We start from the raw sequence: 12,144 nt of genomic DNA, 5'->3' as shown, positions 1-12,144 counted from the left end.
AAAATTTTCATGAAAAGATTTCGGCTTCAAAAAAGTTGAAAATTTTCACGACAGGATTTCGGCTTTAAAAAAGTCGAACATTTTCATGAAGTATTTCGGCTTCAAAAAGGTTGAAAATTTTCACGACAGGATTTCGGCTTTAAAAAAGTCGAACATTTTCATGAAGTATTTCGGCTTTAAAAAAGTCGAACATTTTCATGAAGTATTTGGGCTTCAAAAAAGTTGAAAATTTTCATGAAAAGATTTCGGTTTCAAAAAAGTTGAAAATTTTCACGACAGAATTTCGGCTTTAAAAAAGTCGAACATTTTCATGAAGTATTTCAGCTTCAAAAAAGTTGAAAATTTTCATGAAAAGATTTCGGCTACAAAAAAGTTGAAAATTTTCATAAAAAGATTTGGGCTTCAAAAAAGTTGAAAATTTTCACACCAGGATTTCGGCTTTAAAAAAAGTCGAACATTTTCATGAAATATTTCAGCTTCAAAAAAGTTGAAAATTTTCATGAAAAGATTTCGGCTTCAAAAAAGTTGAAAATTTTCACGACAGGATTTCGGCTTTAAAAAAGTCGAACATTTTCATGAAGTATTTCGGCTTCAAAAAGGTTGAAAATTTTCACGACAGGATTTCGGCTTTAAAAAAGTCGAACATTTTCATGAAGTATTTCGGCTTTAAAAAAGTCGAACATTTTCATGAAGTATTTGGGCTTCACAAAAGTTGAAAATTTTCATGAAAAGATTTCGGTTTCAAAAAAGTTGAAAATTTTCACGACAGAATTTCGGCTTTAAAAAAGTCGAACATTTTCATGAAGTATTTCAGCTTCAAAAAAGTTGAAAATTTTCATGAAAAGATTTCGGCTACAAAAAAGTTGAAAATTTTCATGAAAAGATTTGGGCTTCAAAAAAGTTGAAAATTTTCACACCAGGATTTCGGCTTTAAAAAAGTCGAACATTTTCATGAAGTATTTCAGCTTCAAAAAAGTTGAAAATTTTCATGAAAAGATTTCGGCTTCAAAAAAGTTGAAAATTTTCACGAAAAGATTTCGGCTTCAAAAAAGTTGAAAATTTTCACGACAGGATTTCGGCTTTAAAAAAGTCGAACATTTTCATGAAGTATTTCGGATTCAAAAAAGTTGAAAATTTTCACGACAGGATTTCGGCGTTAAAAAAGTCGAACATTTTCATGAAAAGATTTCGGCTACAAAGAAGTTGAAAATTTTCTTGAAAAGATTTCGGCTTCAAAAAAGTTGAAAATTTTCACGAAAAGATTTCGGCTTCGAAAAAGTTGAAAATTTTCATGAAAAGATTTCGGTTTCAAAAAAGTTGAAAATTTTCACGACAAGATTTCGGCTTTAAAAAAGTCGAACATTTTCATGAAATATTTCAGCTTCAAAAAAGTTGAAAATTTTCATGAAAAGATTTCGGCTACAAAAAAGTTGAAAATTTTCATGAAAAGATTTCGGCTTCAAAAAAGTTGAAAATTTTCACGACAGGATTTCGGTTTTAAAAAAGTCGAACGTTTTCATGAAGTATTTCGGCTTCAAAAAAGTCGAACATTTTCATGAAGTATTTCGGATTCAAAAAAGTTGAAAATTTTCATGAAAAGATTTCGGTTTCAAAAAAGTTGAAAATTTTCACGACAGAATTTCGGCTTTAAAAAAGTCGAACATTTTCATGAAGTATTTCAGCTTCAAAAAAGTTGAAAATTTTCATGAAAAGATTTCGGTTTCAAAAAAGTTGAAAATTTTCACGACAGGATTTCGGCTTTAAAAAAGTCGAACATTTTCATGAAGTATTTCAGCTTCAAAAAAGTTGAAAATTTTCATGAAAAGATTTCGGCTTCAAAAAAGTTGAAAATTTTCACGACAGGATTTCGGCTTTAAAAAAGTCGAACATTTTCATGAAGTATTTCGGCTTCAAAAAGGTTGAAAATTTTCACGACAGGATTTCGGCTTTAAAAAAGTCGAACATTTTCATGAAGTATTTCGGCTTTAAAAAAGTCGAACATTTTCATGAAGTATTTGGGCTTCAAAAAAGTTGAAAATTTTCATGAAAAGATTTCGGTTTCAAAAAAGTTGAAAATTTTCACGACAGAATTTCGGCTTTAAAAAAGTCGAACATTTTCATGAAGTATTTCGGCTTCAAAAAAGTTGAAAATTTTCACGACAGGATTTCGGCATTAAAAAAGTCGAACATTTTCATGAAGTATTTCAGATTCAAAAAAGTTGAAAATTTTCATGAAAAGATTTCGGCTTCAAAAAAGTTGAAAATTTTCATGAAAAGATTTCGGCTTCAAAAAAGTTGAAAATTTTCATGAAAAGATTTCGGCTTCAAAAAAGTTGAAAATTTTCACGACAGGATTTCGGCTTTAAAAAAGTCGAACATTTTCATGAAGTATTTCGGCTTCAAAAAGGTTGAAAATTTTCACGACAGGATTTCGGCTTTAAAAAAGTCGAACATTTTCATGAAGTATTTCGGCTTTAAAAAAGTCGAACATTTTCATGAAGTATTTGGGCTTCAAAAAAGTTGAAAATTTTCATGAAAAGATTTCGGTTTCAAAAAAGTTGAAAATTTTCACGACAGAATTTCGGCTTTAAAAAAGTCGAACATTTTCATGAAGTATTTCAGCTTCAAAAAAGTTGAAAATTTTCATGAAAAGATTTCGGCTACAAAAAAGTTGAAAATTTTCATGAAAAGATTTGGGCTTCAAAAAAGTTGAAAATTTTCACACCAGGATTTCGGCTTTAAAAAAGTCGAACATTTTCATGAAGTATTTCAGCTTCAAAAAAGTTGAAAATTTTCATGAAAAGATTTCGGCTTCAAAAAAGTTGAAAATTTTCACGAAAAGATTTCGGCTTCAAAAAAGTTGAAAATTTTCACGACAGGATTTCGGCTTTAAAAAAGTCGAACATTTTCATGAAGTATTTCGGATTCAAAAAAGTTGAAAATTTTCACGACAGGATTTCGGCGTTAAAAAAGTCGAACATTTTCATGAAAAGATTTCGGCTACAAAGAAGTTGAAAATTTTCATGAAAAGATTTCGGCTTCAAAAAAGTTGAAAATTTTCACGAAAAGATTTCGGCTTCAAAAAAGTTGAAAATTTTCATGAAAAGATTTCGGTTTCAAAAAAGTTGAAAATTTTCACGACAAGATTTCGGCTTTAAAAAAGTCGAACATTTTCATGAAGTATTTCAGCTACAAAAAAGTTGAAAATTTTCATGAAAAGATTTCGGCTACAAAAAAGTTGAAAATTTTCATGAAAAGATTTGGGCTTCAAAAAAGTTGAAAATTTTCACACCAGGATTTCGGCTTTAAAAAAGTCGAACATTTTCATGAAGTATTTCAGCTTCAAAAAAGTTGAAAATTTTCATGAAAAGATTTCGGCTTCAAAAAAGTTGAAAATTTTCACGAAAAGATTTCGGCTTCAAAAAAGTTGAAAATTTTCACGACAGGATTTCGGCTTTAAAAAAGTCGAACATTTTCATGAAGTATTTCGGATTCAAAAAAGTTGAAAATTTTCACGACAGGATTTCGGCGTTAAAAAAGTCGAACATTTTCATGAAAAGATTTCGGCTACAAAGAAGTTGAAAATTTTCATGAAAAGATTTCGGCTTCAAAAAAGTTGAAAATTTTCACGAAAAGATTTCGGCTTCAAAAAAGTTGAAAATTTTCATGAAAAGATTTCGGTTTCAAAAAAGTTGAAAATTTTCACGACAAGATTTCGGCTTTAAAAAAGTCGAACATTTTCATGAAATATTTCAGCTTCAAAAAAGTTGAAAATTTTCATGAAAAGATTTCGGCTACAAAAAAGTTGAAAATTTTCATGAAAAGATTTCGGCTTCAAAAAAGTTGAAAATTTTCACGACAGGATTTCGGTTTTAAAAAAGTCGAACGTTTTCATGAAGTATTTCGGCTTCAAAAAAGTCGAACATTTTCATGAAGTATTTCGGATTCAAAAAAGTTGAAAATTTTCATGAAAAGATTTCGGTTTCAAAAAAGTTGAAAATTTTCACGACAGGATTTCGGCTTTAAAAAAGTCGAACATTTTCATGAAGTATTTCAGCTTCAAAAAAGTTGAAAATTTTCATGAAAAGATTTCGGCTTCAAAAAAGTTGAAAATTTTCACGACAGGATTTCGGCTTTAAAAAAGTCGAACATTTTCATGAAGTATTTCGGCTTCAAAAAGGTTGAAAATTTTCACGACAGGATTTCGGCTTTAAAAAAGTCGAACATTTTCATGAAGTATTTCGGCTTTAAAAAAGTCGAACATTTTCATGAAGTATTTGGGCTTCAAAAAAGTTGAAAATTTTCATGAAAAGATTTCGGTTTCAAAAAAGTTGAAAATTTTCACGACAGAATTTCGGCTTTAAAAAAGTCGAACATTTTCATGAAGTATTTCAGCTTCAAAAAAGTTGAAAATTTTCATGAAAAGATTTCGGCTACAAAAAAGTTGAAAATTTTCATGAAAAGATTTGGGCTTCAAAAAAGTTGAAAATTTTCACGAAAAGATTTCGGCTTCAAAAAAGTTGAAAATTTTCACGACAGGATTTCGGCTTTAAAAAAGTCGAACATTTTCATGAAGTATTTCGGATTCAAAAAAGTTGAAAATTTTCACGACAGGATTTCGGCGTTAAAAAAGTCGAACATTTTCATGAAAAGATTTCGGCTACAAAGAAGTTGAAAATTTTCATGAAAAGATTTCGGCTTCAAAAAAGTTGAAAATTTTCACGAAAAGATTTCAGCTTCAAAAAAGTTGAAAATTTTCATGAAAAGATTTCGGTTTCAAAAAAGTTGAAAATTTTCACGACAAGATTTCGGCTTTAAAAAAGTCGAACATTTTCATGAAATATTTCAGCTTCAAAAAAGTTGAAAATTTTCATGAAAAGATTTCGGCTACAAAAAAGTTGAAAATTTTCATGAAAAGATTTCGGCTTCAAAAAAGTTGAAAATTTTCACGACAGGATTTCAGTTTTAAAAAAGTCGAACGTTTTCATGAAGTATTTCGGCTTCAAAAAAGTCGAACATTTTCATGAAGTATTTCGGATTCAAAAAAGTTGAAAATTTTCATGAAAAGATTTCGGTTTCAAAAAAGTTGAAAATTTTCACGACAGGATTTCGGCTTTAAAAAAGTCGAACATTTTCATGAAGTATTTCAGCTTCAAAAAAGTTGAAAATTTTCATGAAAAGATTTCGGTTTCAAAAAAGTTGAAAATTTTCACGACAGGATTTCGGCTTTAAAAAAGTCGAACATTTTCATGAAGTATTTCAGCTTCAAAAAAGTTGAAAATTTTCATGAAAAGATTTCGGCTACAAAAAAGTTGAAAATTTCCCTGAAAAGATTTCGGCTTCAAAAAAGTTGAAAATTTTCACGACAGGATTTCGGCTTTAAAAAAGTCGAACATTTTCATGAAGTATTTCAGCTTCAAAAAAGTTGAAAATTTTCATGAAAAGATTTCGGCTACAAAAAAGTTGAAAATTTTCATGAAAAGATTTCGGCTTCAAAAAAGCTGAAAATTTTCATGAAAAGATTTCGGCTTCAAAAAAGTTGAAAATTTTCACGATAGGATTTTGGCTTTAAAAAAGTCGAACATTTTCATGAAGTATTTGGGCTTCAAAAAAGTTGAAAATTTTCATGAAAAGATTTCGGCTTCAAAAAAGTTGAAAATTTTTACGACAGGATTTCGGCTTTAAAAAAGTCGAACATTTTCATGAAGTATTTCAGCTTCAAAAAAGTTGAAAATTTTCATGAAAAGATTTCGGTTTCAAAAAAGTTGAAAATTTTCACGACAGGATTTCGGCTTTAAAAAAGTCGAACATTTTCATGAAGTATTTCAGCTTCAAAAAAGTTGAAAATTTTCATGAAAAGATTTCGGCTACAAAAAAGTTGAAAATTTTCATGAAAAGATTTCGGCTTCAAAAAAGTTGAAAATTTTCACGACAGGATTTCGGCTTTAAAAAAGTCGAACGTTTTCATGAAGTATTTGGGCTTCAAAAAAGTCGAACATTTTCATGAAGTATTTGGGCTTCAAAAAAGTTGAAAATTTTAACGACAGGATTTCGGCTTTAAAAAAGTCGAACATTTTCATGAAGTATTTCAGCTTCAAAAAAGTTGAAAATTTTCACGAAAAGATTTCGGCTTCAAAAAAGTTGAAAATTTTCACGAAAAGATTTCGGCTTCAAAAAAGTTGAAAATTTTCATGAAAAGATTTCGGTTTCAAAAAAGTTGAAAATTTTCACGACAAGATTTCGGCTTTAAAAAAGTCGAACATTTTCATGAAATATTTCAGCTTCAAAAAAGTTGAAAATTTTCATGAAAAGATTTCGGCTACAAAAAAGTTGAAAATTTTCATGAAAAGATTTCGGCTTCAAAAAAGTTGAAAATTTTCACGACAGGATTTCGGCTTTAAAAAAGTCGAACGTTTTCATGAAGTATTTCGGCTTCAAAAAAGTCGAACATTTTAATGAAGTATTTCGGATTCAAAAAAGTTGAAAATTTTCATGAAAAGATTTTGGCTTCAAAAAAGCTGAAAATTTTCATGAAAAGATTTCGGCTTCAAAAAAGTTGAAAATTTTCACGACAGGATTTTGGCTTTAAAAAAGTCGAACATTATCATGAAGTATTTGGGCTTCAAAAAAGTTGAAAATTTTCATGAAAAGATTTGGGCTTCAAAAAAGTTGAAAATTTTCACGAAAAGATTTCGGCTTCAAAAAAGTTGAAAATTTTCACGACAGGATTTCGGCTTTAAAAAAGTCGAACATTTTCATGAAGTATTTCGGATTCAAAAAAGTTGAAAATTTTCACGACAGGATTTCGGCGTTAAAAAAGTCGAACATTTTCATGAAAAGATTTCGGCTACAAAGAAGTTGAAAATTTTCATGAAAAGATTTCGGCTTCAAAAAAGTTGAAAATTTTCACGAAAAGATTTCAGCTTCAAAAAAGTTGAAAATTTTCATGAAAAGATTTCGGTTTCAAAAAAGTTGAAAATTTTCACGACAAGATTTCGGCTTTAAAAAAGTCGAACATTTTCATGAAATATTTCAGCTTCAAAAAAGTTGAAAATTTTCATGAAAAGATTTCGGCTACAAAAAAGTTGAAAATTTTCATGAAAAGATTTCGGCTTCAAAAAAGTTGAAAATTTTCACGACAGGATTTCAGTTTTAAAAAAGTCGAACGTTTTCATGAAGTATTTCGGCTTCAAAAAAGTCGAACATTTTCATGAAGTATTTCGGATTCAAAAAAGTTGAAAATTTTCATGAAAAGATTTCGGTTTCAAAAAAGTTGAAAATTTTCACGACAGGATTTCGGCTTTAAAAAAGTCGAACATTTTCATGAAGTATTTCAGCTTCAAAAAAGTTGAAAATTTTCATGAAAAGATTTCGGTTTCAAAAAAGTTGAAAATTTTCACGACAGGATTTCGGCTTTAAAAAAGTCGAACATTTTCATGAAGTATTTCAGCTTCAAAAAAGTTGAAAATTTTCATGAAAAGATTTCGGCTACAAAAAAGTTGAAAATTTCCCTGAAAAGATTTCGGCTTCAAAAAAGTTGAAAATTTTCACGACAGGATTTCGGCTTTAAAAAAGTCGAACATTTTCATGAAGTATTTCAGCTTCAAAAAAGTTGAAAATTTTCATGAAAAGATTTCGGCTACAAAAAAGTTGAAAATTTTCATGAAAAGATTTCGGCTTCAAAAAAGCTGAAAATTTTCATGAAAAGATTTCGGCTTCAAAAAAGTTGAAAATTTTCACGATAGGATTTTGGCTTTAAAAAAGTCGAACATTTTCATGAAGTATTTGGGCTTCAAAAAAGTTGAAAATTTTCATGAAAAGATTTCGGCTTCAAAAAAGTTGAAAATTTTTACGACAGGATTTCGGCTTTAAAAAAGTCGAACATTTTCATGAAGTATTTCAGCTTCAAAAAAGTTGAAAATTTTCATGAAAAGATTTCGGTTTCAAAAAAGTTGAAAATTTTCACGACAGGATTTCGGCTTTAAAAAAGTCGAACATTTTCATGAAGTATTTCAGCTTCAAAAAAGTTGAAAATTTTCATGAAAAGATTTCGGCTACAAAAAAGTTGAAAATTTTCATGAAAAGATTTCGGCTTCAAAAAAGTTGAAAATTTTCACGACAGGATTTCGGCTTTAAAAAAGTCGAACGTTTTCATGAAGTATTTGGGCTTCAAAAAAGTCGAACATTTTCATGAAGTATTTGGGCTTCAAAAAAGTTGAAAATTTTAACGACAGGATTTCGGCTTTAAAAAAGTCGAACATTTTCATGAAGTATTTCAGCTTCAAAAAAGTTGAAAATTTTCACGAAAAGATTTCGGCTTCAAAAAAGTTGAAAATTTTCACGAAAAGATTTCGGCTTCAAAAAAGTTGAAAATTTTCATGAAAAGATTTCGGTTTCAAAAAAGTTGAAAATTTTCACGACAAGATTTCGGCTTTAAAAAAGTCGAACATTTTCATGAAATATTTCAGCTTCAAAAAAGTTGAAAATTTTCATGAAAAGATTTCGGCTACAAAAAAGTTGAAAATTTTCATGAAAAGATTTCGGCTTCAAAAAAGTTGAAAATTTTCACGACAGGATTTCGGCTTTAAAAAAGTCGAACGTTTTCATGAAGTATTTCGGCTTCAAAAAAGTCGAACATTTTAATGAAGTATTTCGGATTCAAAAAAGTTGAAAATTTTCATGAAAAGATTTTGGCTTCAAAAAAGCTGAAAATTTTCATGAAAAGATTTCGGCTTCAAAAAAGTTGAAAATTTTCACGACAGGATTTTGGCTTTAAAAAAGTCGAACATTATCATGAAGTATTTGGGCTTCAAAAAAGTTGAAAATTTTCATGAAAAGATTTCGACTTCAAAAAAGTTGAAAATTTTTACGACAGGATTTCGGCTTTAAAAAAGTCGAACATTTTCATGAAGTATTTCAGCTTCAAAAAAGTTGAAAATTTTCATGAAAAGATTTCGGTTTCAAAAAAGTTGAAAATTTTCACGACAGGATTTCGGCTTTAAAAAAGTCGAACATTTTCATGAAGTATTTCAGCTTCAAAAAAGTTGAAAATTTTCATGAAAAGATTTCGGCTACAAAAAAGTTGAAAATTTTCATGAAAAGATTTCGGCTTCAAAAAAGTTGAAAATTTTCACGACAGGATTTCGGCTTTAAAAAAGTCGAACATTTTCATGAAAAGATTTCGGCTACAAAGAAGTTGAAAATTTTCATGAAAAGATTTCGGCTTCAAAAAAGTTGAAAATTTTCACGACAGGATTTCGGCTTTAAAAAAGTCGAACGTTTTCATGAAGTATTTCGGCTTCAAAAAAGTCGAACATTTTCATGAAGTATTTCGGATTCAAAAAAGTTGAAAATTTTCATGAAAAGATTTTGGCTTCAAAAAAGCTGAAAATTTTCATGAAAAGATTTCGGCTTCAAAAAAGTTGAAAATTTTCACGACAGGATTTTGGCTTTAAAAAAGTCGAACATTTTCATGAAGTATTTGGGCTTCAAAAAAGTTGAAAATTTTCATGAAAAGATTTCGGCTTCAAAAAAGTTGAAAATTTTTACGACAGGATTTCGGCTTTAAAAAAGTCGAACATTTTCATGAAGTATTTCAGCTTCAAATAAGTTGAAAATTTTCACGAAAAGATTTCGGCTTCAAAAAAGTTGAAAATTTTCATGAAAAGATTTCGGCTACAAAAAAGTTGAAAATTTTCATGAAAAGATTTCGGCTTCAAAAAAGCTGAAAATTTTCATGAAAAGATTTCGGCTTCAAAAAAGTTGAAAATTTTCACGACAGGATTTTGGCTTTAAAAAAGTCGAACATTTTCATGAAGTATTTGGGCTTCAAAAAAGTTGAAAATTTTCATGAAAAGATTTCGGCTTCAAAAAAGTTGAAAATTTTTACGACAGGATTTCGGCTTTAAAAAAGTCGAACATTTTCATGAAGTATTTCAGCTTCAAAAAAGTTGAAAATTTTCATGAAAAGATTTCGGTTTCAAAAAAGTTGAAAATTTTCACGACAGGATTTCGGCTTTAAAAAAGTCGAACATTTTCATGAAGTATTTCAGCTTCAAAAAAGTTGAAAATTTTCATGAAAAGATTTCGGCTACAAAAAAGTTGAAAATTTTCATGAAAAGATTTCGGCTTCAAAAAAGTTGAAAATTTTCACGACAGGATTTCGGCTTTAAAAAAGTCGAACGTTTTCATGAAGTATTTGGGCTTCAAAAAAGTCGAACATTTTCATGAATTATTTGGGCTTCAAAAAAGTTGAAAATTTTAACGACAGGATTTCGGCTTTAAAAAAGTCGAACATTTTCATGAAGTATTTCAGCTTCAAAAAAGTTGAAAATTTTCACGAAAAGATTTCGGCTTCAAAAAAGTTGAAAATTTTCACGAAAAGATTTCGGCTTCAAAAAAGTTGAAAATTTTCATGAAAAGATTTCGGTTTCAAAAAAGTTGAAAATTTTCACGACAAGATTTCGGCTTTAAAAAAGTCGAACATTTTCATGAAATATTTCAGCTTCAAAAAAGTTGAAAATTTTCATGAAAAGATTTCGGCTACAAAAAAGTTGAAAATTTTCATGAAAAGATTTCGGCTTCAAAAAAGTTGAAAATTTTCACGACAGGATTTCGGCTTTAAAAAAGTCGAACGTTTTCATGAAGTATTTCGGCTTCAAAAAAGTCGAACATTTTCATGAAGTATTTCGGATTCAAAAAAGTTGAAAATTTTCATGAAAAGATTTTGGCTTCAAAAAAGCTGAAAATTTTTACGACAGGATTTCGGCTTTAAAAAAGTCGAACATTTTCATGAAGTATTTCAGCTTCAAAAAAGTTGAAAATTTTCATGAAAAGATTTCGGGTACAAAAAAGTTGAAAATTTCCCTGAAAAGATTTCGGCTTCAAAAAAGTTGAAAATTTTCACGACAGGATTTCGGCTTTAAAAAAGTCGAACATTTTCATGAAGTATTTCAGCTTCAAAAAAGTTGAAAATTTTCATGAAAAGATTTCGGCTACAAAAAAGTTGAAAATTTCCCTGAAAAGATTTCGGCTTCAAAAAAGTTGAAAATTTTCACGACAGGATTTCGGCTTTAAAAAAGTCGAACGTTTTCATGAAGTATTTCGGCTTCAAAAAAGTCGAACATTTTCACGACAGGATTTCGGCTTTAAAAAAGTCGAACATTTTCATGAAGTATTTCAGCTTCAAATAAGTTGAAAATTTTCACGAAAAGATTTCGGCTTCAAAAAAGTTGAAAATTTTCATGAAAAGATTTCGGCTACAAAAAAGTTGAAAATTTTCATGAAAAGATTTCGGCTTCAAAAAAGCTGAAAATTTTCATGAAAAGATTTCGGCTTCAAAAAAGTTGAAAATTTTCACGACAGGATTTTGGCTTTAAAAAAGTCGAACATTTTCATGAAGTATTTGGGCTTCAAAAAAGTTGAAAATTTTCATGAAAAGATTTCGGCTTCAAAAAAGTTGAAAATTTTTACGACAGGATTTCGGCTTTAAAAAAGTCGAACATTTTCATGAAGTATTTCAGCTTCAAAAAAGTTGAAAATTTTCATGAAAAGATTTCGGTTTCAAAAAAGTTGAAAATTTTCACGACAGGATTTCGGCTTTAAAAAAGTCGAACATTTTCATGAAGTATTTCAGCTTCAAAAAAGTTGAAAATTTTCATGAAAAGATTTCGGCTACAAAAAAGTTGAAAATTTTCATGAAAAGATTTCGGCTTCAAAAAAGTTGAAAATTTTCACGACAGGATTTCGGCTTTAAAAAAGTCGAACGTTTTCATGAAGTATTTGGGCTTCAAAAAAGTCGAACATTTTCATGAAGTATTTGGTCTTCAAAAAAGTTGAAAATTTTAACGACAGGATTTCGACTTTAAAAAAGTCGAACATTTTCATGAAGTATTTCAGCTTCAAAAAAGTTGAAAATTTTCACGAAAAGATTTCGGCTTCAAAAAAGTTGAAAATTTTCACGAAAAGATTTCGGCTTCAAAAAAGTTGAAAATTTTAATGAAAAGATTTCGGTTTCAAAAAAGTTGAAAATTTTCACGACAAGATTTCGGCTTTAAAAAAGTCGAACATTTTCATGAAATATTTCAGCTTCAAAAAAGTTGAAAATTTTCATGAAAAGATTTCGGCTACAAAAAAGTTGAAAAT

This window comes from Labrus mixtus, chromosome 4 (genome assembly GCF_963584025.1).
Source record: "Labrus mixtus chromosome 4, fLabMix1.1, whole genome shotgun sequence".
Taxonomy (NCBI): Eukaryota; Metazoa; Chordata; class Actinopteri; order Labriformes; family Labridae; genus Labrus; species Labrus mixtus.
This window is presented reverse-complemented; position numbering follows the sequence as displayed.